At 35.2% G+C, this 23,321-nt stretch overlaps 1 pseudogene across 1 annotated transcript; it reads right to left on the minus strand.

Annotated features, from left to right (window-relative positions):
* Nucleotides 1-10,498: 10,498 nt before the first annotated feature.
* LOC306651559 (small glutamine-rich tetratricopeptide repeat-containing protein beta-like) lies at nt 10,499-11,403 on the minus strand (annotated as a pseudogene). The gene has a single exon. The product of its transcript is annotated as a small glutamine-rich tetratricopeptide repeat-containing protein beta-like (transcript).
* Nucleotides 11,404-23,321: the final 11,918 nt, after the last annotated feature.

Genomic DNA, 23,321 nt, shown 5'->3' on the forward strand with positions numbered 1-23,321 from the left:
GGCCTTACCTTAACTGTAACAAAAAAAAAATGGACACAATTCTGTCCATTACCCTACTTATAGTTAGATAAAGCTCTAATAAACAAACTGATTCTTTTCTTACGAAATTCTATGTAAAAGTCCTCCTGATTTAATCAAGGTCTTGTGAGAAATTGGCAATATCACCCTGGAACAACAAATACAGCTCAGGGATGATTCTAATGAAGCTGCATAAATGGATCCAAGAATGTCTCCCACTCAACCTCTCTACTTCCATTCACCCTTATTAGCCAGGAGATCTAATATGGGTAAAAGAATGAAACATTCAACCATTAAAGCTCCTGTGGCCCCTATACCATTCTTTTTTCTACCCCCACTGCTGTCAAGGTGACTGATGTGATTCCCTAGATTCATCACAGCCAACTAAAACCAGCAGCATCCACTGGAGCTGAATGGAAATGTCTTTCAGATCCACAACAGCCTGAAAAAACTATTCCTTTGCTAGCATCCCATCACAACTGAGCAATAACCTACAAGCCCTTCTCCAGTCACTATGTGGGCTGAATGCTCAACACATGGCCAAAGCTGGGACAAACAATGGAGACTTCAAAAGATTAATATATATAACATAAAATTATTAGACTGCAAGCAATAATAGAGATTATAACCAACCAAACTGCTTAGCACCGGATTATCTGGGAGAAATGGGAGAAATATGTGCAAAGTTCAATCAGTCTGACTGTTGTCTCAACATAGATAATAAAGAATAGGCAATACTGGACATTGTCAGTATCATTGCCTGGAGATGATAAATGGATGGATGGATGGATGAATGGATGGGTGGATGGATGGATAGATAGATAGATAGATAGATAGATAGATAGATAGATAGATAGATAGATAGATAGATAGACAGTCAGTCTCTGTGTACGGTTGACAGGTGGGCAACTCCCTTAAAGTTCGAAGTTAATGGCATTGTGATAATGATAAGGAAAACTGGCCAACCAACACTATCCTGTCCTCCAACCCCTTGAATACAAGCTGGGAAGAAGAAAAAAAAGGTTAAGGTACATTTTTTGTGTATGTCAGACTGATCCCTCTCCTGTGATAAAACTTTTTATATGTAAATTAAAAGTACAGATACATTCTCACTGCCTGCAAAAGCAACATCTTCATTTGCAAGTGCCTCCAAGGAAAAGAAAAGAGAGCCTAATCTACTGAAAGTCTACTAAAATGAATAAGGCCTTTGAGGCCAAAGGAACTCTAAGAAAGGTGATCAGTGTTACTTTAACCAATATTTTGTTTTAGGAGGAAATAACTTGTACCTAGGATGATGAAGAAATAACCCCTTAAGAGAGAGGCATTAATGGGGATTCATTCTCTTCTGGACAAATTTTTATATGTGAATTCAGTCAGCTTTTCCAGATATCCTATAATATGCCTATTCTGCTTGTCAAAAAGCCTCACATTGATGAGTTCCAATTTGTGCAAGACTTTAGAGCTATAAAATATTTAAAGTGTGATGTTCATTGCTTTTAGAACTTTTCTTGTTAGAAAAACTGATGACTTAAAATTTTGGCCAGGTTAGATTTTCATGAATAGCCTAAATATATGTGACTATAGATATATATACATCTGAAACCAAATATGTTTGAACACTTTCTATATGTCTATAAAAGTTTATAAAATAAAATTTCATATAGGTTTAACCAAGAAGTGTTCTCTTTTATACAGTGCATCTGGCATAAAAGGGCCACACTGACATTTGAAAAACTGGCTTATATCTCTCTGTTTCAGTCTATTTCTGATCATTAACACTGTTCCCTAAATGTGTAAGATTTAAGATTATTCTTGTTTTTTGCTAGTACTGCTAAACTCTGCAAGGCTGTAATTATTTGTGGATTCTGAATTTTACTGTGAAATTAAAACTAGTTAACATAAGGACATCTGTCTAATTGTGATGCTATTAGTTCTTCTTTGTATATTAAATATATTCATGTTCTTCTAGTATACAAGTTTTAAAATATAAAACTTAGGAAAGCACTTTACCAATCTGGTGTTCTCCAAACTAAAGTTGTCAGTAATGGTAATTTTAGACTTATGAAAATAAAAAAATTTAACTGGGGATTTATTTATGTCATTTAATATTCTGTAACTGGATAAAGGTAACCTGTTATCAAAAGATATATATCAATTTTTGTGTTACTTTTTTACACTGGGGTGGAATTTTAAATGCATTTTTGAAAGATAATGTGAGTCTAATCTGTTTAAAGTTTAACATTGTGAAACATGAAAACATTTTGCCACTTTCCCACAAAAAGGGTTTAAACACTCTTAGTTTGTTTGATTCATGTTTCAGATGTAATGCTGTATTGGGTTCACTACCAGTCATATAGACTTAGGAAACAATACATGAGAACTTTGTAAAATGATATGTAAGAAAGAGGCAAAGATGAGCTTCAGAAATAAAAAAACTTTACCTAAGAATTGTTAAGAGCCCCACCTCACCTATGTTAAGACTCTGCTTCTTACCTTCCTCTATGGTAGAATGGATTCAAAGTAGACTAGACTTTACCTCATTTAAAGTTATGTTAAAAGGATAAACTTTTGTTGTAAAGATTCCTGTGATCTCAAAGTAAACAGGAGATATAACTAAGTGAGGTTTGAATTATGAAAATTATGTTTCTTGGATTATACCTGATACATAAACTTAATATGTTTTTGTTATTGTTCATTTCATTTTGTATTTTCCTTGTAAACTTCATAACTGTTACCTGTTAATGTTTTGCAGAGATATTCCTTCTACTATAACAGCCTGAGTTAATTTTGGACAATAGGTGATCACCTACAGGACAGACAGGATATAAGGCTAACTTCCATTGCTAATACTGACCCCAGTTAAATGGAAGGGGAAACTATTAGATTAAAACCCATTACTCTCATGTAAAGACTGGGGAAACTCACCTCCTGGATGTTTAAAACGAAAAACTTGGAGACTAAAGTCAAGGAAGTAAAAGGGCCAAGGAGAAAAGCAGCCAATATTTGGCCCTTGCCCTCTAAGGTCATCCAGGATCCAGGTAATCCTCTCTGGGCCTTACAACTCTAGTGATCTGCTGATCAGGGAGATTGTGAGGACCCTAGCAAACAGGAAACCAACCATTGTGCATTCTGTGAAGAGGAAGGTCATTGGAAAGGAAAATGTCCCTAATGTTTCCAAGGAAGCCACATGTGGTCAGCAAGACCCTGGACCCACCCTGGCAGATGGCACTACTACTAGAGGAAGCTAGAGATGTCAAGAGGCTTCTCACTTGTTCTCAAGAGTGATCCCCTGAAGAATCTTAGCTGACTATTAACAATAGATATATAGTTTTGACCAACTTGGTGTTAAACACCTGGCAGGTGAGTATAGCTAAAGCATGGTCACACATGGATATTTAAAAGGAAAGACAGTGTTTTTTTTTTTTTTTTTTAAATTAAACTTAAGATGTATACTTGTATCAGCCCTACCAAAAGTAAGTAAAGTTGGAAACAATAAGGAAAGAGTTTTATGTGTGGGAGTGCATAATAATAAATAACACAAAGGACTCTAGAGTCACAAGTTTGTCCTGATCTCACAGACCTACAAATCTTCCTAACCTTCTATATAGATAAACTCGATTTGTTTTTCACTGATATTATTATGAGTTACTGTCTTCATGGTTTTCAGAGACTGACTGAAATCCTAATTGCTTTTGTGCTAATTGTTGACAAAAAAATAATGCTTTGCTATCTTGTTTATTGTTTTTTTAGCCTAATCCCTAACCTACATATGCCTTGTACAATTACCTACCAACTGACACCATGGACCTGTGGACTGTCCTGATGCTGAATGAACCCTTAGCTGTCCATGCATACCTGAAAGAGAGCAAGGACTTTGTGTCACTTTCCCCCAACTTCACTCTATCTCAGAAGGAAACAGCTTGGAGTTATCATTGCTCTTTTTTTCCCCACAGAAATGGGGTTCAGAAATTGACAGTGAGAAAATGGTAACAGTGGTCGACTTTACCTTATGAATATAGCCCTTGCTGCTTATTTTAAAAGGACATGTTTTGCTTTTCCTCTTATCCCTCAAATTTTCTCTATCCTAGGGACAGGAAACAAGGTTACATTGTTATCTACCCTTAAGCACACACCCACCATAGTAAGGAGATGTCATTAAAAGATCTAGGAAGTGACTATTTCCCAAATTAACAAGTGAATTTCAACACACCATCAGGGCACAACTGGGACCCCCTTCCAGGCACACCTGGAAATCAACTTTTGAAGAACTTCTTTAAAAGCCCTCTGTTCTCCCTGATGGGCATAACCACAGCCTCTGGGACTGAAGTTTCCTGTGTTTATCCTTTGCTAGCAAAGCAATAAGCCTTCTTTTTCCTTTTTCTCAAAACCATGTCCTTCTTATTAAATTGGCATTGGTGATAAGGACTGAGCATTCAGTAACATACATAGTGCTTTCCAAAGTGTTTGTACTAATGTGTTGTCCCACCAAAAATGTACGCTTTCCCCATATCTTCTCCAGCGTTTATTATTATTTGTATTCTTGATGATTGGCATTCTAACTAGAGTGAGATTAACTTTCACTGTAGTTTTGATTTGCATTTCCTTGCTATTTAAGGAGGTTGAATTTTTTTCGTACATTTTTGTCAATTTGTATTTCTTCTTTTGAGAAGTGTCTATGTAGTTCTTTTGTTCATTTTTTGACTGGGATACTTTTTCAAATTTGGTACTAAGTTTTTTGAGTTTCTTATATATGGATATTGATCTCCTATCAAAGGGGCAGTTGGCAAATATTTTTCTCCCATTCTGTTGGCTTTCTCTTGATGCTTATATGTTGATTTTTCATTTTATTGCTTGAGCTTTAGGAGTCTTATTAAGGAAGTTATTGCCTGTGCCAATATGTTGGAGTGTTGCTTCCATGATTTCTTCGAGAATTTTCAGTGTTTATGTCTAATTCCTACGTCTTTGATTCACTTTGAGTTGATTTTTGTGCAGTGTAAGAGGGATCCACTTTCATTCTTCTACATAAGTATATTTAGTTTTCTCAGCATTATTTGTTAAGGCTATCATTTCTCCAACAGATGCTATTGGCAACTTTGTCAAGGATCAAATGACTGTCTATGTAGATTTGTCTCTGTGTCATCTATTCTAGTTCATTGGTCTTCATGTCTGTTTTTATGGTAGTACTATGCAGTGTTTTAAAAATTATTACTCTATAGTATAATTTGAAGTAAGGTATTTTTGATGTCTCCAGTCTCACTATATTACTCAGGATTGCTTGTGGCTATTCTGGGTCTTTTATTGTTCCATATGAATTTTAGGTCTTTTTTCTAGTTCTGTGAAGAATTTCATTGGCATTTGATGGGGATTGTATATTGTTTTTGGTAATATAGCCATTTCGATAATATTAATTCTACCTATTCATAAACATGGGATGTCTTTCCAGCTTCTGAGGTCTTCTTCAAATTCTTTCTTCAGTGTTGAATGGTTTTAATTTGTAGAGATCTTTCTTCTCCTTGATTCAATATATTCCTGAGTTTTTTTTTTTTTTTTAATGTTTTAAGGCTATTGTGAATGGAATTGGTTTACTGGATTCTTTCTCAACAGATTCATAATTAGAGTATCAAAAAGTTGTTGATTTTTCTATGTTAATATTGTATCCTCCTACTTGATGAATTTGTTTATCACTCTAGAAGTCTTTTAGAGGAGCTTTGTGGGGCTTCTAACTATAGGATAATGTCATGAGCAAAGAGAGACAATTTGACACTTTTCCTATTTGTATCCATTTAATTCCCTTCTTTTGTCTAACTACTCTGGATAGAGTTCCAAGAATTATATTTGGGCATCCTTTCCTTGTTCCTTATTTGCTTTCTGTTTTTCTCTAGTTACTATGGTATTGGCTTTAGGTTTGTCAAATATAAGCTTTATAATGTTGAGGTAAGTTCCTTCTATCTCTAGTTTCTTCAGTGTTTTTAACATGACTTGGTGCTGGGTTTGTCAGAGACTTTTTCTACATCTATTGAAATTGTCATGTGATTATATTTATGTGGTGAATTACACTTATTGATTTGTTGAACCAACATCATATCCTGGGATGAAATCGGCTTAATCATCTTAATCTTCTTAATGTGCTCTTAGATGTTGATTGCTAATGTTTTATTAAGAAGTTTTGCATCTGTGTTTATCAGGGATATTGGTCTGTAGTTTCCTTTTCTTGAAGTGTTTATCTGTTTTTGGTATCAGGGTGATACTGACTTCAATGAATACATTTAGGAATGTTCCCTATTTTATTTCATAAAATAATTTGAAGATAATTGGCACTATATCTTCTTTAAATGTCTGGTAGAATATAACTAAGAGTCTGTCTGGTTCTGGGCTTTTCTTCATTGGAAGTCTTTTAATTACTGCTTTAATCCCATTTCTTGATATTGGTCTCTTTTTTATACTCATGGTTCAATTTAGGTAGGTTTTATGTGTCTATAAATTTGTTAATATTATCTAAATTTTCCATTTTGTAGGATTACATTTTTCAAAATAATTTCTAAATATCTTCTGGATTTCACAAATGTCTGTGATGATATCTCCTTCATCTCCAATTTTGTTGATTTTGATCTTCTGCCTCTTTCTTTTAGATAGTTAGGCTAAAGCTTTATAAATCTTGCTTATATCTTCAAAGAACCAACCCATTGTTGCATTGATTCTTTTATTAATATTTTTAGTCTTGATTTCATTAATTCAATTCTGATCTTAATTATTTTTATCTCCTATTTCTGAAATTTGTTTTTCCCCCCCAGTGGAAATCTAATTGGTTTATATCTAAGTGTGACCTGCTATATTTCCCTTGCAGCTTTTAAAATGCTATCCTTGTTCTATGTATTAGACATTTTAATATACTGTGTTTTGGAGAAGATCTTTTATGATCTTCTTTATTTGGAGTTCCTAATGCCTCCTGTATTTGGATTTCTATCTCATTCCTAAGATTTGGAAATTTTTCTGAAATTTCACTGAAAACATGGATTTTCATTAGTGTGTATTTTAATTCATTCATCTAAGTCAATGGTTCTTAAATTTGGTCCCTTAATGTTATCCTCAATTTCTTCAATATTCTAGTCATGGTCAGCATATTTTATTACTGACCATGTTTTCAAGATTATTGTCTTTGAAGCCTAAAAATTTATATTCTATGTGTTCTAATCTGTTGATAATGCTTTCAAATGAATTTTTAATTTAATTTATTGAGTCTTTTATTTCCATTTTTTTGGTTCTTTTTCATAATCCCTATCTCTTTATTGACATATTCTTATACTTCCTGTATTTTCTTAGTTCATTCTTTAGGTCTTCTTTTTGTTCACTGATCATTTTAACTATGAACTTTCTAAATTTTTTTTGGGTTGATTTTCTTGATTGCATAACTTATTGCCATGACAAATTTGGTTTTAAATGAAATATATATATTCACAGGGATTGCCCCTCAAATGAGATATCTATGAAAAATAAAGTGCAAGCAGTGTAAAATTGAAGTATTGCCATTTTCCCAAAATGATTAAGATTGATCAAACGATGAAATAAGACTATAGCCACTACACTGGGTACTTTGATTTTTTTTTCAAGAATCTTCTTATGACTGAACTTCTGTTTCCTTCTTTCAAACTTTAAAGGTAACATAATAATCAATTGAAATCTGCTGTATACTTAACTACATTCTCTTCCATTTACAAATAACATTGTTTAAAGATTAGATGATGCCATTTTAGAAAGGATCAGTGTAAAACTATATTATAAAAATGAGACTAACAACTTGGTACATTAAATTAAAATATCACTTCAAAAGGACATGTTCAGTTTTCTATAGCATGGTTACAACTACTATAATGATATATGTGTAATGTAAGTCAAACATTCCTTATTAGAAAGTCTTTAAACAAAGATTTATTTTAATGCCCTCTTGCTTAGCTTAGACAGTGACTATATTTTCCAGACAAGGAAGAACAATATTCTCTATAATTTTAAGAGTAGCTAGCACAATCAAATCACACAAAACTTCCTTGAAATGACTTGTAATGCAACGATTCAAAAGTAATGAAGAGACCTCAAGAGTAATGCTGGCTTGACTAAAATGGAATCTCCATAAGTGGGCAGGCATTATCTAGATTGAATTTGTTTAGTTTGGTATATTCTCAAAGAAACAGAGTGAAATGGACAAAATACACAAGTTCCCATAACTTCATTTAAAAAGAATGGCTCCCTTTAACTCCAGATACTTGCACATGAAGGCAATGTTTTAAAGTGTTTTCTTATGATTCTCTTTGCTTTTGTTATACAAGTACCACTGGCCAAAATTAATTGGAAAGCATTTTCTCCTCTTCTGTTTTCTAGAACACACTTTGTAGAATTGATGTTAATTTCTCCCCTCTGTGTTCAGTATAGTTCATCATTAAAGTCATCTGCCCTATAATTTTCTTTCCTGGAAGGTTTTGAACTATAAATTCAACTTTCTAAAATATAGGTCTATTCAGTTTGTTTCTCCAGTGAGGTTGGTATTGTGTATCTTTCAAAGAATTTGTCTGTTTCATCTAAGTAGTTAAATATATAGATCTAGATTTAGTCCTAGTGTTTATAATTACCCTTTTAGTATCTACAGCATCTGTAGTGTATCTGCTCTTTTTTTCCCTCTCTATGCTGGAGATCTACAAATCCACAGTCTTCCACAAGCTCTCTGCCAATGAGTCACATCCTCTGCCCTTCTCTTTAATTTCTGATACTGTTAATTTGTATTTTCTATTTTATTAGTCAACTGCATACATTAAATTTTATTGATCTGAAAGTACTTTTAATACACTCAAAATAGTGATGCTAAAAACATTAACTTCTTATTAAACAATGGAATAAGAATGACTAGTGTTTAAGAATAGGCTTTGCTCTCTCTTTAATCACAATGGTAACATGTGATTAGTACTTCATTCTTTGTAACACATAAATGCTAGGAACTGAGTGTACTTCATAAAAAATTAAGATGGATTACATGCAATAAAGGAAATTTAATTTCAGAGGGCTTACCCTTCTCTGGCCTGAACTATAGGTTCACACAGCTCTCCATTTTGACTTGAGTCCAGGGGCTTAAGTATCTGTTGGTCTAATTGGTGAGAAACCTCTGACTTTATATTGCTCTAAATTTGAGTCCTTGGACCTACCTCTAAACCACTAGTATACTGTTTAAAATGCTGATTCCTATGTCATAATACAGTACCTACTAAGCAAAAACTGAGGTTATGGCCCCCATTTTGCATGTTTAATGAATTCCACAGGTAATGCTTACAGTGAAATTGCAGGGCCACAGTTCTTATGTAACAAAGGAGAAAAGAGGAAACCTCAGGATACCAAATAGTGTTTTTAGAATAGTTATAGTAAGGCCCTTATTGCATCAATTTTACTAATTTAATTTTTAAATTACCTTCATTTCCAGTTTTTCCTCACAACACTTATAAAATCATTACATGTTGTCCCACTTCACCAATTTCATGATTAATAAACAAAAAAAAATCCCAGTTGGAATTAGAAGCATCTTATCTACCACTGTACTTAAATCCATGCCAATAGTATCAAATGGCATTTTCTCTACCAACCAATATGGCATCTAATTTATAATAAAAAATTTTGTTTCCTGTTATATTTAAATTGTATCAAATTAAGGTTAAGCAGGTGATTGGCATGCCAGCCAAATTACAGCAAAGGATTACATGAACAAGCAATATTAGTGATAGATTTTTTTTTATCTATCAAATAATCATTACTTTTTAAAAAATATCAATGTTTATGAGTATATAATTAAATTCCACTTAGAAAAGCCTTAAATTAGGGTCAAGCCATTGACTTATTTAAATATGGGTTTATTTAATAGTTTCCAAATTAAGTCCTCCACCAGCGAAATTATGGTAATTAAGTTGAATAGTTACATATCACTGACCTAATCAGTATTGATAAAGTTTCTAAGTGTATTTTATTACATACTTATCATAACTTACCATGCTAATGTTATCAATACTAAACTGCAGACAAGATTAAGAACTATGCAGAACACCTGAGCATCCTAACTTCACTTTATATAAATTCATATTATCTATTTTTTCTCTTCATAGCATCCCTTGCACCAAATGATGCTTTCCACCAGCTCTCTTAAAGACATCATCACACATCAAAAGAGCAGCATCAAAAACAGTACTGACACCTATGATATACACTGACAGCACTTATCAAAGCTAAACCTTTGTAATAAGTTTTTTCTTTTTTTTCTCCTGAAACACTGTCTAGTGGCAAATATATTTCTTCTCAACCTGCATGGGAAACCTTTCCACTTAGTTATCTTCCCTCTCAAAAAGTCTTCCTGAAGAGAATATATAGCTAAAGAACTCACCAACAAACAGCCCTACTATTCATAAATATACTCTGCTATTAAGTCCAATATACAAATATGATGATAAAATGTTCAAAATGAATGGAACCTTGTTCCAGTGCTGTATTGGCACTTGACAAGGCTACTAATCATTTGCTTCCAAAGGAGTCTGTTAGGTTCAAGTCCGTTGAGGCTAAGCAGATAATTTAGGCCTCCAACTCCAGCAGCAGTTCCCCCAATGGCACTTGTCATCATTCCTGATATTAGCTATTGAACTTAAGGGTTCTGCATTAAGCTTACTGCCATACTAATGAAAGCTCAATTATTTATCAAGATAGCCATGTCAAAGCTCAATCCAGTTCCAGTAGGACGAAATATGTGTCTTAACTTCTGTTCTGCTATTTTCAGATTTGACTTATAAGAATCATTTTCAGGGTCAAGATCTAATGCCTTTTGATAACTTGTAACTGCTTCTTCAAATTTATTCAGAAGAGTGAGGATCAGCCCCATCCTCCTATAGGCCTTGCTGTACCTTGATTAGATCGCTATTGCTTTTTCACAGTCCTTTATTGCATCTGTATATAGTGACTTAATTTGCTTTGATTAGCAGCCCTATTGCAATAATAAACTGCATTATTAGGATCTAATTCTACTTCCTGTGTGTAACAATCCACTGCAGCAACATAATTTTCAAATTGTTGCCTTCATCTTTTAATTTGTCACCTTTTCCCACATCTTGAGAGAGGAAGAATGTCATTCAGAAAAGAGGATGTCAGACCATAGTCATTGCAGGCCTGGGGTGCCTGTAAGCTGGGCCATGGGCTCCAGGTCCTCAGAACTAGAGCTTGGCTGAGGATCCCAGCACTGGCCTCTGTTGCCCAGACTTCCTGGCTCCCACACTGCCAGTGCCACCCCCTCAGTCTCCCAGGCTGTATGCTGCACTCAGGGACAATGGGACTCTCTAAATTCTTTATCTGACATTTCCTCCACTGTGGCATCAATATGATCAATTGTTGATTTATTGTAGGCTACTTGGGATAAATTGTTCCCTTGATATTTCATATTGTTTAAATTTCTACTCATCTACTGGGATGATTATCTCTTCTTTTATGCAAGGGAGTATTTAGCGAGTTTCTTTCTCTTTACTAAGTGGCACAGGCTAGGTGAGTATTTGTGTATTGATATCCTCATTCAAAGTGGGTGTGGAGGTAGTAATCATACACACCTGCTGCTGTGCCCAGTATCCAGCACAACTTTAAGGAAAGATACTAAATCCTATTAACTGCAATCATTTCAGAATAAAGCCATGTACTAATAAACCATAGGAAAACAACTTAGTGAAAATGTCCTCTAATCCAATTGTAAATGGACGTAATGTTCTTTAATAGGTTGAGAATACTATTAAACTATATAGGAGTTGAAAAGGGAAAGGAGAAGAAATGGACAGGTAGATGAAAAAGAAAGGGAAAAGAAAAAATAATAAAAGTAAAATAAAAGAAATAAAAATGGGTAACACTGAGACAGGAGCAGAGGGAATGCAAGGGGGAATGTTTAGTGTGTTTCTTTCTCTTAAGTGCCTCAGGCTGGGAGACTAAGTGTTCATACTCCCACTCAATATATACCTGCTGCTATGTCCAGTATACAGCACTACTTTGAGAGAAGATAGTAAGCCTTATTAACTGCAATCACTGCAAAGCAAAACCAGATACTAATAAAACTTAAGGTAAAAGCATATTGAAAATATTCTCCACAATTCCTCTAATCCAATTATGAAATATGAGTAATGTTTCTAAATAGGCTGAGAAGTTACTTATTACATATAGTCAGATTGCTGTTAAACTAAACAGGGGTTGAATAGACAAAAAAAATGGAAAGACAAAAATAAGAAAGATAAAAGGGAGAAAAATAATGCACACTAGGATGAAAAGAAGAAAATTGGGCTGGTGATTTGGAACAGAGGCAGGTAAGGCAAGAGAGAAAAGAAAGACTAAAAAGATCAAGTGTACACTTGAGCTAGGAGAGGAAAGACAGAATGAATCCAATATAATGCTTTAAAATATTAGAAAAAATACAATTAATTGGGTTGAGGAGTTTACTATTCAATACCAAGGGGACACTTATTAATTCAATACAAAAATAATATCTGTAAGATCAAAACTGACATCAGAGCTACTCATGATATTCTACACTGAGCTATTTGAGGTGGTGATGTTTGTTATTGAGTCTTCCTGATTTGTATTGAAACAGGATTTGGAACCTTTAGAAGATACCTACTGCTCCATGACTTTATCTCTAATTTTCCCTGGGTGTGGAGGTAGTGATCATACCAGCACATCTCTGCTATAATTCCTAGAGGTCCTCTCCAATCTTTGGTGTTTCTAGGCATCTACTAGCTCTCTGGTGGGTCAAAGGAGACAGTCCCTAATTAGGACTTAGCAACAAGCTTATGCCCCGTTAGAGGGTGTAGTTTTGTGCGTCCTCCTGAAGAAAATTTCCTATACCCAGCACTGTTAAACTCCAGTGTGGACTCCCCTGTGTATATTTCGGAATGTGTGGTGGTCCAAAGTAGAGGTATGGTGGTCTGGCTGAAGTGACACTGAGTGACCCATGAGAAGTGCAGTACTTCTATCCTCTCTGGATTGGACAGGTCAGTGAGGTCACTGTTCAGGGACTACCACAACATGCAAATAAAAAATTATGTCTACAGTGAAATCTTCCCTTAGGAAAAGTGTGGAGAGGAATGAGATGGTTGGGATTCCATTCAGGATATATGTTCAAGAGCTGTGTCATTTGTGATGATACAAATCTCTGGGACAGTGTGAAAACCCCATCAATATGAAAATGATTTAAAAATAAATAGTTGTGGAGTTCTGGCAGAGAGCATGTTGAGAAACAGAAAACTGCCTGTTACCCCTCTACATGGACATCTGGGTCCCTCAGACCTCAGGCACATGGGTAAGCTGGAGGTCCCCACGGACAGGTCAGGTCCTCTGCCCTGCAGACACTCAGAGCCCCCCACTGTGGCTGTGCACTGGCCAGGCCCAGCTGTAAAACAACAGCAAGCCTGTCCCTCCACCTGGATGACCTCCCTGAGAGTGGCAACAGCCTGTTAGGGCCAGGACACAGTGAGCTGCCTGATCTCCCTTCCCAACCCCATTCTGACCAGGGGTGCCTCCACTCTCCACCCCATCCCCATCAGGACCGCCTCCCCATCCTAACCCTGTTCCGACAAGAGGGGCCTCCCCTCCCAGCCCTCTCCTCACCAGGACGGTCTCCCCTCCCAATGCCGTCCTGACCAAGGGTGCCTCCACTCCTAACCCTGTCCTGACCAGGGCATCTCCCAGCCCAACCCCATCCTGACCTGGGGGTCTCCCTTCTCTACCCAGTCCCGACCAATGGGGGCCTCCCATCCCAATCCCGTCCTGACCAGGGAGGTCTCCCATCCCAACCCCATCCTGACAAGAGGGGTCTCCCCTCCCAGCCCTCTCCTGACCAGTGGTACCTCCCCTCCCAACCCCATCCCCATCAGGACCTTCTCCCCTTCCAACCCCATTCTGACCCGGGGTGCCTCCACTCCTAACCCTGTCCTGGCCAAGGCATCTCCCCTCCCAACCCTGTCCTGACCAGGGGGATCTCCCCTCCCAGCCCTCTCCTGACCAGGGGGATCTCCCCTCCCAGCCCTCTCCTGACCAGTGGGGATCTCTTCTCCCAACCCTGGCCTGACGGGGGTGGGGTGGGGCGGGGGGTTCCCCTCCCAACCCCCTCCTGACCAGGGTGGGGTGTCTCCCCTCCCAATCCCGTCCTGAGCAGGGGTGCCTCCACTCCTAACTCTGTCCCGACCAATGGGGATCTCCCGGCCCAGCCCTGTCCTGACCAGGGACCGCCAGAATGCTACAGGGTCTTGGAGGGCCTGAGAAGGCTGGGAGATGCCATGAAGCTGAGCCATGCCTTAGACATGGAGCCACACATATCAGGGCCCTGGGGGAACAGTGGGGACCGCTCCCTATTAAAGGAGCCCTCACCTCCTCCTCCCAGTAACAATGGACAAACGCTCCTGGAAGGTGAGAAAAGCTCTGGAAGACCGCAACGGGTGGAACCGTTACTGGCCATCAGGTGGAACGTTAACTGTAGACTGGAGGACAGTTAGCCACCTACTAGATGGAGTAGGGGGTGGAGGTGATGGTTACGGGCTCATGAGTGGACAGTTAGCACATTACAGGTGGAAGGTTTACCCGCCATCGTTTGGAACCGGCATGGGGGGGGAGCGAGTTTTGTCCCCTACAAAGGGGTAAGGATTAGTGGCCATTGGGGAGTTGATCTTCATTCTGCACAAAGAGAAATGGCAGAGGAACCCACCTTTCCATTCATAGGTGGGATCCTCAGCACCACATAATAAGTTATTATGTTCATCTACAACTAAAAACATTTTTTTAAAAAGAGAGTGGTGATAGTGACACCCTTTATTTGTTCATGATCTTAGAGGAAATGTTTTCAGTTTTTCCCAATTCAGTTTGTTGTTGACAGTGTGTATGTCATATATTGCCTTTATTATGCTGAGGTATGTTTCTTCTATACCTAGTTTATTCAGGGTTTTTGTCATGAACAGATGTTAAATTTTATCAATGTATTTTTCTGCATCTACTGAGATGGTCATGTAATTTTTATCCTTGATTCTATTCATGTGCTCTAAAACATTGATTGATTTGCATACATTGAACCATCGTTTCATCCCTGGAGTGAATCCACTTTGATAATGGATACGGAATCTTTTTAATGTGGTGTTTAATTTTATTTGATTTGATAGTATTTTGATGAGGATTTTAAAATCTATATTGATCAGGGATATTAGTCTATATTTTTCTTGTTTCTTTTTTGTTGGTTCTTTTTACTTATACAAGACAATAGAATCCATTTTTACATAATTGTATAAGAATGGAATCTATCTTCTTATAATTCAGTCCTCAGTACCTTTCCTTCCCCTTCCCTCCCTGCACCTGGGTACCTCCCCTCAACTTATCTTTCTACCATTTACCCATAGTTATTTTTTAAAGTAATTTCTTGTGGATGTACTAAATTGTGAGATTGACTGCATACATTCATATGTGTACACAGGAACATTATATCAGATTAATGCCACTGCCTTTCCTTTTCCCATGCCCCCTCCTTTCCCACCACTCATTGCTATAAATATCCCTCTGAAACGTGTTTTTACTATAGTCATTGGTTTTCATATGTTGTGTTTCCATCTTTGCTTAATTAAAGGAATTTTAACTTCCCCTCAGACTTCATCAATAACACATATTTTGCTCAAAATTGTGTTGTTCAACATCCACGTGCTTGTATTATTTCCACAGTTTCTTTTGCTATTGATTTCATTTTTAGTCCATTGTGCTCAGAAAAGATGCAGGATATGATTTTAATTTTTTAGAATTTGTTAAGACCTGCTTTGTCACCTAATATATAGCCTATTTTGGAAAATGTTTCATGTGCTGAATAAAACAATGTATATTCTGCAGCTAATGGATGGAATATTGTAAATGTCTGTTAAGCACTTTTTATCCATATATAATTTAACTTTGAGGTTTCATTGTTGATTTTTTTGTCAGAATGATCTTTCTCATGGTGAGATTTAAATTTTAAAAGCATCCACTGTTCTTTATGGGGTCTATTTTTTATGTCTGGTGGTTTTTATCTTATAAATTGGTTGATCTGGCAATTGTGCTTATAAATTTATAATAGTTCTCTTTTATTCACTCCCTTGAGATATATACATACATATATATATATTTATATATATATATATATAGAGAGAGAGACGAGACCTTATTAGAATCTTCTAATAGACTTTGTTTTAAATTTACTTTGTCAGATATAACTATAGTTACTTTTGCTTGCTTTTTTATTCCATTACTTGTAATATCATTTTCCATTTTCCACTTTCAGTCTCTGTCTTTGTAGTTGAGTTTTGTGTTTCTTTTAGGTAGCATATGTTAGGTCTTGTTTTTTAATATCTTGAGCCAGTATGCATATTTTAATTGGAGAATTAAAAGCATTTACATCCAATGATATTACTGAAACATATGAGCTTTTTCCTATCATTTTGTTGACTTTCTTCTGGTTCTTTTGAATTTTTTTCCTACCTTATTTATCTTTGAAGTTTACTGAACTTATATTTGATTCTTTCCTATTTCTCATTTGTGTATCTACTCTTCTAGTGGTATTCATTCTCTCATGTGCTGTCATAATAGTGATTATGTCTCTTCCTCTTGTAGGATTCCCTTAAGCATTTTTTGTAATGCTTGTCTAATGGTCATGTATTTCCTTAGTTTATTATGTGCATCTTGGAAGGTCTTTAATTCTCCTTCAATTCTGGAGTGTAGCCTTCCTGGGTATAGTAATATTGACTGGCAGTTAATTTCTTTTAAGACTTGAAATGCATCTTCCCATGCCCTTTTGGATTTCAGGATTTCTGCTGAGAAATCTGCTTTTAGTCTAACAGGTTTGTTTTTAAATGTGACTTGGTGCCTTCTCTTGCATATTTTAATATTCTTCCATTATCCTTTAATTTTGTCAATTTAGTTGTGACACATCATGCAGAGGTTCTATTCTTGTCATCCTTTTAGAGGTTTAAATATCCTGTATCTGGATTTATCTGTCTTTCCCAAGAAGTGAGAACTTTTTGGTTATCATTTCATAGAATAGGTTTTCTATGCCTTTCACCTATGGTTCTTCTCCCTCAGGTATGTCAATGAAACAGAAGGTTGATCTTTAAATGGTGTCCCAGAGATCTTCATTATAATTAGTAAAACATATGAATTATACAGATTAATGTGATTCATTGTGCTATTTTCATACATTCATATACCATGAATAAATCCTACCCATTCGGCCATTCTTCCTGGTGGGAGATGATACTTCAATGTTGTGTTCATTTATATTTCTCTGATGATTTGAAGAGTTGAGCATTTTCCATGTATTTTTTTGGCTAATCACATGCTTTCTTTCATGTAGTGTCTGTTTAGTTCTTTAGTTCATTTTTAATTGGATTATTTTGTCCTTTGGGGGTATTCTTTTTTCTGAGTTCTTTATGTATTCTGAGTATCAATCCTTGTTGTATGTATCATTCGAAAATTATTTTTCTAATTCTTTATGTTGTCTGTTAATCCTGTTGTTACTTTCTTTTGCTGTTTAGAAGCTTCTTAATATTGTGTATTCCAGTTTGTCTAGTTTTCCCTTTGTTGACTACACTTTTGGGTTTCTATGAAAAAAATTGGTTGCCTACATTAATATCTTGATATGTTGCACTATACTTTCTTGTAGTAAACTCATAGTTTCAGGTTTTTGATTTAGGTATTTAATCCATTTGAGTTAACTTTAATGTTCACTGAGAGAAAAGCATATAATTTCATTTTTGCATATGCATGTCTAATTTTCCCAGTTTCATTCATTGAAGATATTATCTTTTTTCACTGTATATTCTTGATTTCTTTGTGAAAAATCAATGGGTTGTGTGAACATGGGTTAATTTCTGGGATCTCTATTCTGTTTCATTAGCCTATGTGTTGGTTTTTTGGCCAGCACATTTTGTATTTTTTCTCCTAGACCACTTTGGCTATTCTCAATCAATTTTGGCTCCATGTAAATTGTATATATATTTTTTAATTTCTGTAAAGAAAGGTATCCATATTTTGATGGGAATTATATTGAATTCATAGATATCTCTGGATAGAATAGTCATTTAAAAATGTTGAAACTCTGACCCATGGATATGGGATACCTTTTCATTTTTTTATGTCCTGTATAATTCATTTAATCAGTGTTTTATAATTTTCATTGTACTAATCTTTCACTTCCTTGATTAGGTTTATCCCTAAATATTCTTATAGCTATTAAAATGAAATTGATTTCTTAGTTTCTTTTTCCACAAGTTCATTATGTAATATAGATATGCTATTGTTTTTGTACATTGATTTTGTATCTTACTACTTTACTGAATTTGTATGTAATGTCTAACAATTTCTTAGAGTATTTATGTTTTTCTATATACTGAATCATGTCACCTGCAAACATCAGTAATTTAAATTTATCCTTTCTACTTTGGATGTCATATATTTCTTCTCTCACCTAACTTTTCTTCCTAAGCCTTTCATTTAGCATGATATTTGCTAAGGTTTTTCATGTGGAGCCATTATTATTATTATTATTATTATTATTATTTGGAATTAGGGGTTGAAACCAAGAGCAGTTATTACTCATCCACATTCTCAGACCTTTGTTTTTTGTTTTAAATCTCTCAAGAAATACTGTTTATTTGGCTGAGTTTTTATATCTCAGAGTGACAGGTGCATTTTTGATACTAATATTTATGGATGCTTATTATGTTAGAAGGCAAGGTTCCAGGTGCTTTCACAAATTAATTAATTTTTATTATTATCCATGAGTTATTATTTTTGTTTTTTGCACAATAAAAATTGGAATTTAGAAAAGTGAACCAAGTTTCTCAATATAACAGAGCTGTAAGTGGTGGAGAGATGGTTCAAAAGCAGACTTGTCAAATTCCCCAGCCTGTTATTTGAATCAAATCTCAAAAGTGTCTCTATTTTCTATCAAAGAGAAGTTATTCATTACATGCATTTTTTGAGATTCATAGATTGATTGAAAGTGAGATTCAAAATTTTAAATGTGTGTAAGTTCCAAACCAAAATTTTAAATTTCCATACCATGGTTTCAATGTCTAAAATCATTTCATCCTCTAATCTGTTTATCATTTCCATGTAGACTCTCTCTTTGAATGAATAAATTCCTTGGCATACAAATATCAGTATTAAAAGAATTTTTAAATATAATGATTTAAATGCTCAGGGAATACCTAACAAAGTTGGTTTTACTATGCTCAGCATAAGTATACAAGTTATCAAATGTTAAGAACTGACTTAAATATTTACAATAAAGTGGCTTCTTTCTAAAGCTTAGATTTCCACTTTTAGTTCTGTCTACCTCTTTTGCTCACAATACCATGTGAGAGACATGAGATATTTCTTTCTGTGTGTCAGGGATCATGAATTTGTGCATGTGGTGGAGGTGTGTGTGACTGTATGCATTCTGCAGGTGGGGTCGGCCATGTTCCTGTCCCCCGTGCACGAGTAGCCAAGACATTTCTAAGGACAAGAGAATTGGAACTTTAATACTTGGTTGCCCCTCAGAATATTAACCTGGATACCAAAATTTACTCAAAGTGCTTTCTGGCCAGAGTTCACCTTAAGAGGGTGGTCACATTTCACAAATCTTGTATATATACTTTTTACGTCATAACACCACTAGGGATTTTCAAGATGTAAACTCTTATTGCTTTCTTTTTTTCCCAGAATTAGCACAGCATGTTTATTATATAGGGTTTTCTAAATTTCTTGTACAAAAATGGGGTACAACTTTTCATTTCTCTGATTGTACACGAAGTAGAGTCACACCATTTGTGTAATCATACATGTACATAAGGTAATGATGTTTGTTTCACTCCATTATCTTTCCTTCTCCCTCCCCTCTCCACCCTTCATTTCCATCTACACAATCTATCCTTCCTTCAGTCGTACCTTATCCCATCCCCCTATTATGTATCATCATCCACACTTATCAGAGATAACATTCAGCCTTTGGTCTTTGAGATTGGCTTATCTCACTTAGCATGATATTCTCCAATTCCATCCATTTAACTGCAAATGCCATAGTTTTATACTTCTGGCTGAATAATATTCCATTGTGTGTGTATATATATATATATATATATATATATATATATATATATATCACAATTTTTTAATCCGTTCATCAATTGAAGGGCATGTAGGTTGGTTCCACAATCTACCTATTGTGAATTGAGCTGCTATCAACATTGATATGAATGCATCACTGTAGTTTGCTGATTTTAAGTCCTTTGAGTATAGGCCAAGGAGTTGGATAACTGGGTCAAATGGTGGTTCCATTCCAAGTTTTCTAAGGAATCTCCATACTGCTTTCCAGAGTGGCTGCACCAAGTTTCAACTCCACCAGCAATGTGTGAGTGTACCTCTTTCCCCACATCTTTGCCAACACCTCTAGTTGCTTGTATTCTTGATGATAGCCATTCTTATTTGGATGAGATTAATTTTTAGGGTAGTTTTGATTTGCATTTCTCTCATTACTAGAGATGTTGAATATATTTTCATATATCTGTTGATTGCTTGTAAATCTTCTGTGAAGTGTCTGCTCATTTCCTTAGCCCATTTATCAATTGGGTTATTTGTATTCTTGGTGTAAAGTTTTTTGAGTTCTTTATATATTCTGGATATTAGTGCTCTATCTGAAGTGTGTGAGGCAAAGATTTTCTCCCACTCTCTAGACTCTCCCTTCACATTGTTGATTGTGTCCTTTGCTGAGAAAAAGCTTTTTAGTTTGAATCTATCGTGTTTATTGATTCCTGCTTTTATTTCTTGTACTTTGGGAGTCAAGGAAGTCTGATCCTAAGCTGACATGATGAAGATTTGGACCTACTTATTCTTCTATAAGGTGCAGGGTCTTTGGTCTAATTCCTAGGTCCTTGATCCATTTTGAGTTGAGTTTTGTGCAGGGTGAGAACTAGGGGTTAGTTTCATTTTACTGCAAATGAATTTCCAGCTTTCCCAGCACCATTTGTTGAAGAGGCTATCTTTTCTCCATCGTATGTTTTTGGCTCCTTTGTCTAGTATGAGATAACTGTATTTATATGGGTTTGTCTACCTGTCTAACCATTGATCTACCTGTCTATTTCGGTGCCAATATCATGCTGTTTTTGTTACTATTGCTCTGTAGTATTGTTGAAGGTCTGGTATTGTGATACCACCTGTTTTGTTCTTCCTGCTAATAGTTGTTTTGGCTATTCTGGGTCTCCTATTCTTCCAAATGAATTTCATGATTGCTTTCTCTATTTCTATGAGGTACATCATTGGTATTTTAATTGGAATTGCATTGAATCTGTATAGCACTATTGGTAGTATGGCCATTTTGAAAATATCAATTCTGCCTATCCAAGAACATTGGAGATATTTTCATCTTCTAAGATTTTCTTTAATTTCTTTCTTTAACCCTTCCAAACTCATTCTATGAAGTAGTATTACCCAAAATCAGACAAAGACCTATCAAGGAAAAAAAACTTCAGACCAATATCCCTGATGAACATAGATGCAAATATTCGTAACAAAATACTGGCAAATTGCATACAAAAACATATTAAAAAGATAGTGCACCACAATCAAGTGGGTTTCATCCCAGGGATGCACGTTTGGTTCACCATTCAGAAATCAATAAATGTAGTTCACCACATCAACAGACTTAAAATTAAGAATTACATGATTATTTCAATACATGCAGAAAAAGCATTTGATAAAATACAGCACCCCTTCATGCTCAAAACACTAGAAAAAATAGGGATAGTAGGAACATACCTCCACATTGTAAAGGCTATCTATGCTAAGCCCATGGCCAACATCATTCTAAATGGAGAAAAACTGAAAGCATTTCCTTAAAAATTCAAACAAGACAGGTTAGATATTCCAAAATATTCCACCAGAAAACTTCTATAACTAATATATGAATTCATCAATGTAACATGATATAAAATCAACACTCATAAATCTAATGCATTTCTATTCATAAATGATGACTTCTCTGAAAGAGAAATTAGAAAAACTACCCCATTCACAATATCATCAAAAAAATAAAATATTCGGGAATCTAACAAAAGAGGTGAAAGACCTTTTCATTTTTACTGTAAGAAAGGAACAGGGTCTCAGTAAGTTGCCAAGACTGGCCTTGTGACCTCCGTGCCTCAGCCTCCAGAGTAACTGGGATTACCAGTATGAGCCACTGTGCCCTGTATAATGTGTTTATCCTTTACTATTTGAAGTATGTCCCTTCTATACCTATTTTCATTGAATGTTCTTATAATACTTTTTCTGCATCTATTGGAATGATCATATAACTTTTGCTCCTCATGTGTTGATGTGTCATATTACATTTATTGTTTTGTATATATTGATTCATTCTTCCATACCTGGGATGTATCCCACCTCCTCATGTATTATGATCATTTTTACGTACTGTTGAATTTAGTTTACTTTTATTTTATTCAGAATTTTTTCATATGTATTTATCACATATACGGATCTATAGTTTTCTTTTGTTGTTTTTGTTGAGGTTATTGTGTGTTTGCCTGGTTCATGTATAAGGGTCAAGCTGTCCATGAAGAGTTTGGCAAAGTCCCTGCCATTTCCATTTTCTAAGGAGTTTAAGAAGAAATGTGATGAGTTCTTCCTTAAATGTTTTGTAGGTTTTAGCAGCCAAACCATCAGGTTCTGGACTTTTTCAAATGGGAAATTTTTTAAATAATTATTTAAATCTCATTTTTGTTCTCTTTAAATTTTCTATTTCTTCTTGATTAAATTTTGGTAGATTGTGTGTGTTCAGGAATTTTATCTACTTTTTCTAGGTTTTCCAGTATTTTTAACATATAATGGACTATAGTAGTTTCTTATGATCTTTTGTATTTCCTTGGTATCAGTTGTAATGTCTACATTTTCTCAATGATTTTGTTTACATTGTCTCTCTTTTCTCCTTAGTCAAGATAAAGGTTTATCAATTGTGTTTATCCTTTCAAAAAAACTCTTTCATTGATCTTTTATATTTTTGTTTTGATTTTATGTATTCTCTGATATTTATTTTTCCTTCTACAAACTTTGGGTTCTGTTTTTTTTTCTTGCTTTTATAAGTCCTCAGGTGAGTTTTTAGGTTTTTTTCTTCAGGTCTATATAGTTTTTTATGCATGCAGTCACTTTAAGAAACTTCCCTCTACATACTGCTTTTGTTGTATCCCAAAGATTTTGAAATGTTGTTTTGTAATTTTCTT

The sequence above is a fragment of the Sciurus vulgaris genome, assembly GCF_902686455.1.
Source record: "Sciurus vulgaris genome assembly, chromosome: X".
Classification (NCBI taxonomy): domain Eukaryota; kingdom Metazoa; phylum Chordata; class Mammalia; order Rodentia; family Sciuridae; genus Sciurus; species Sciurus vulgaris.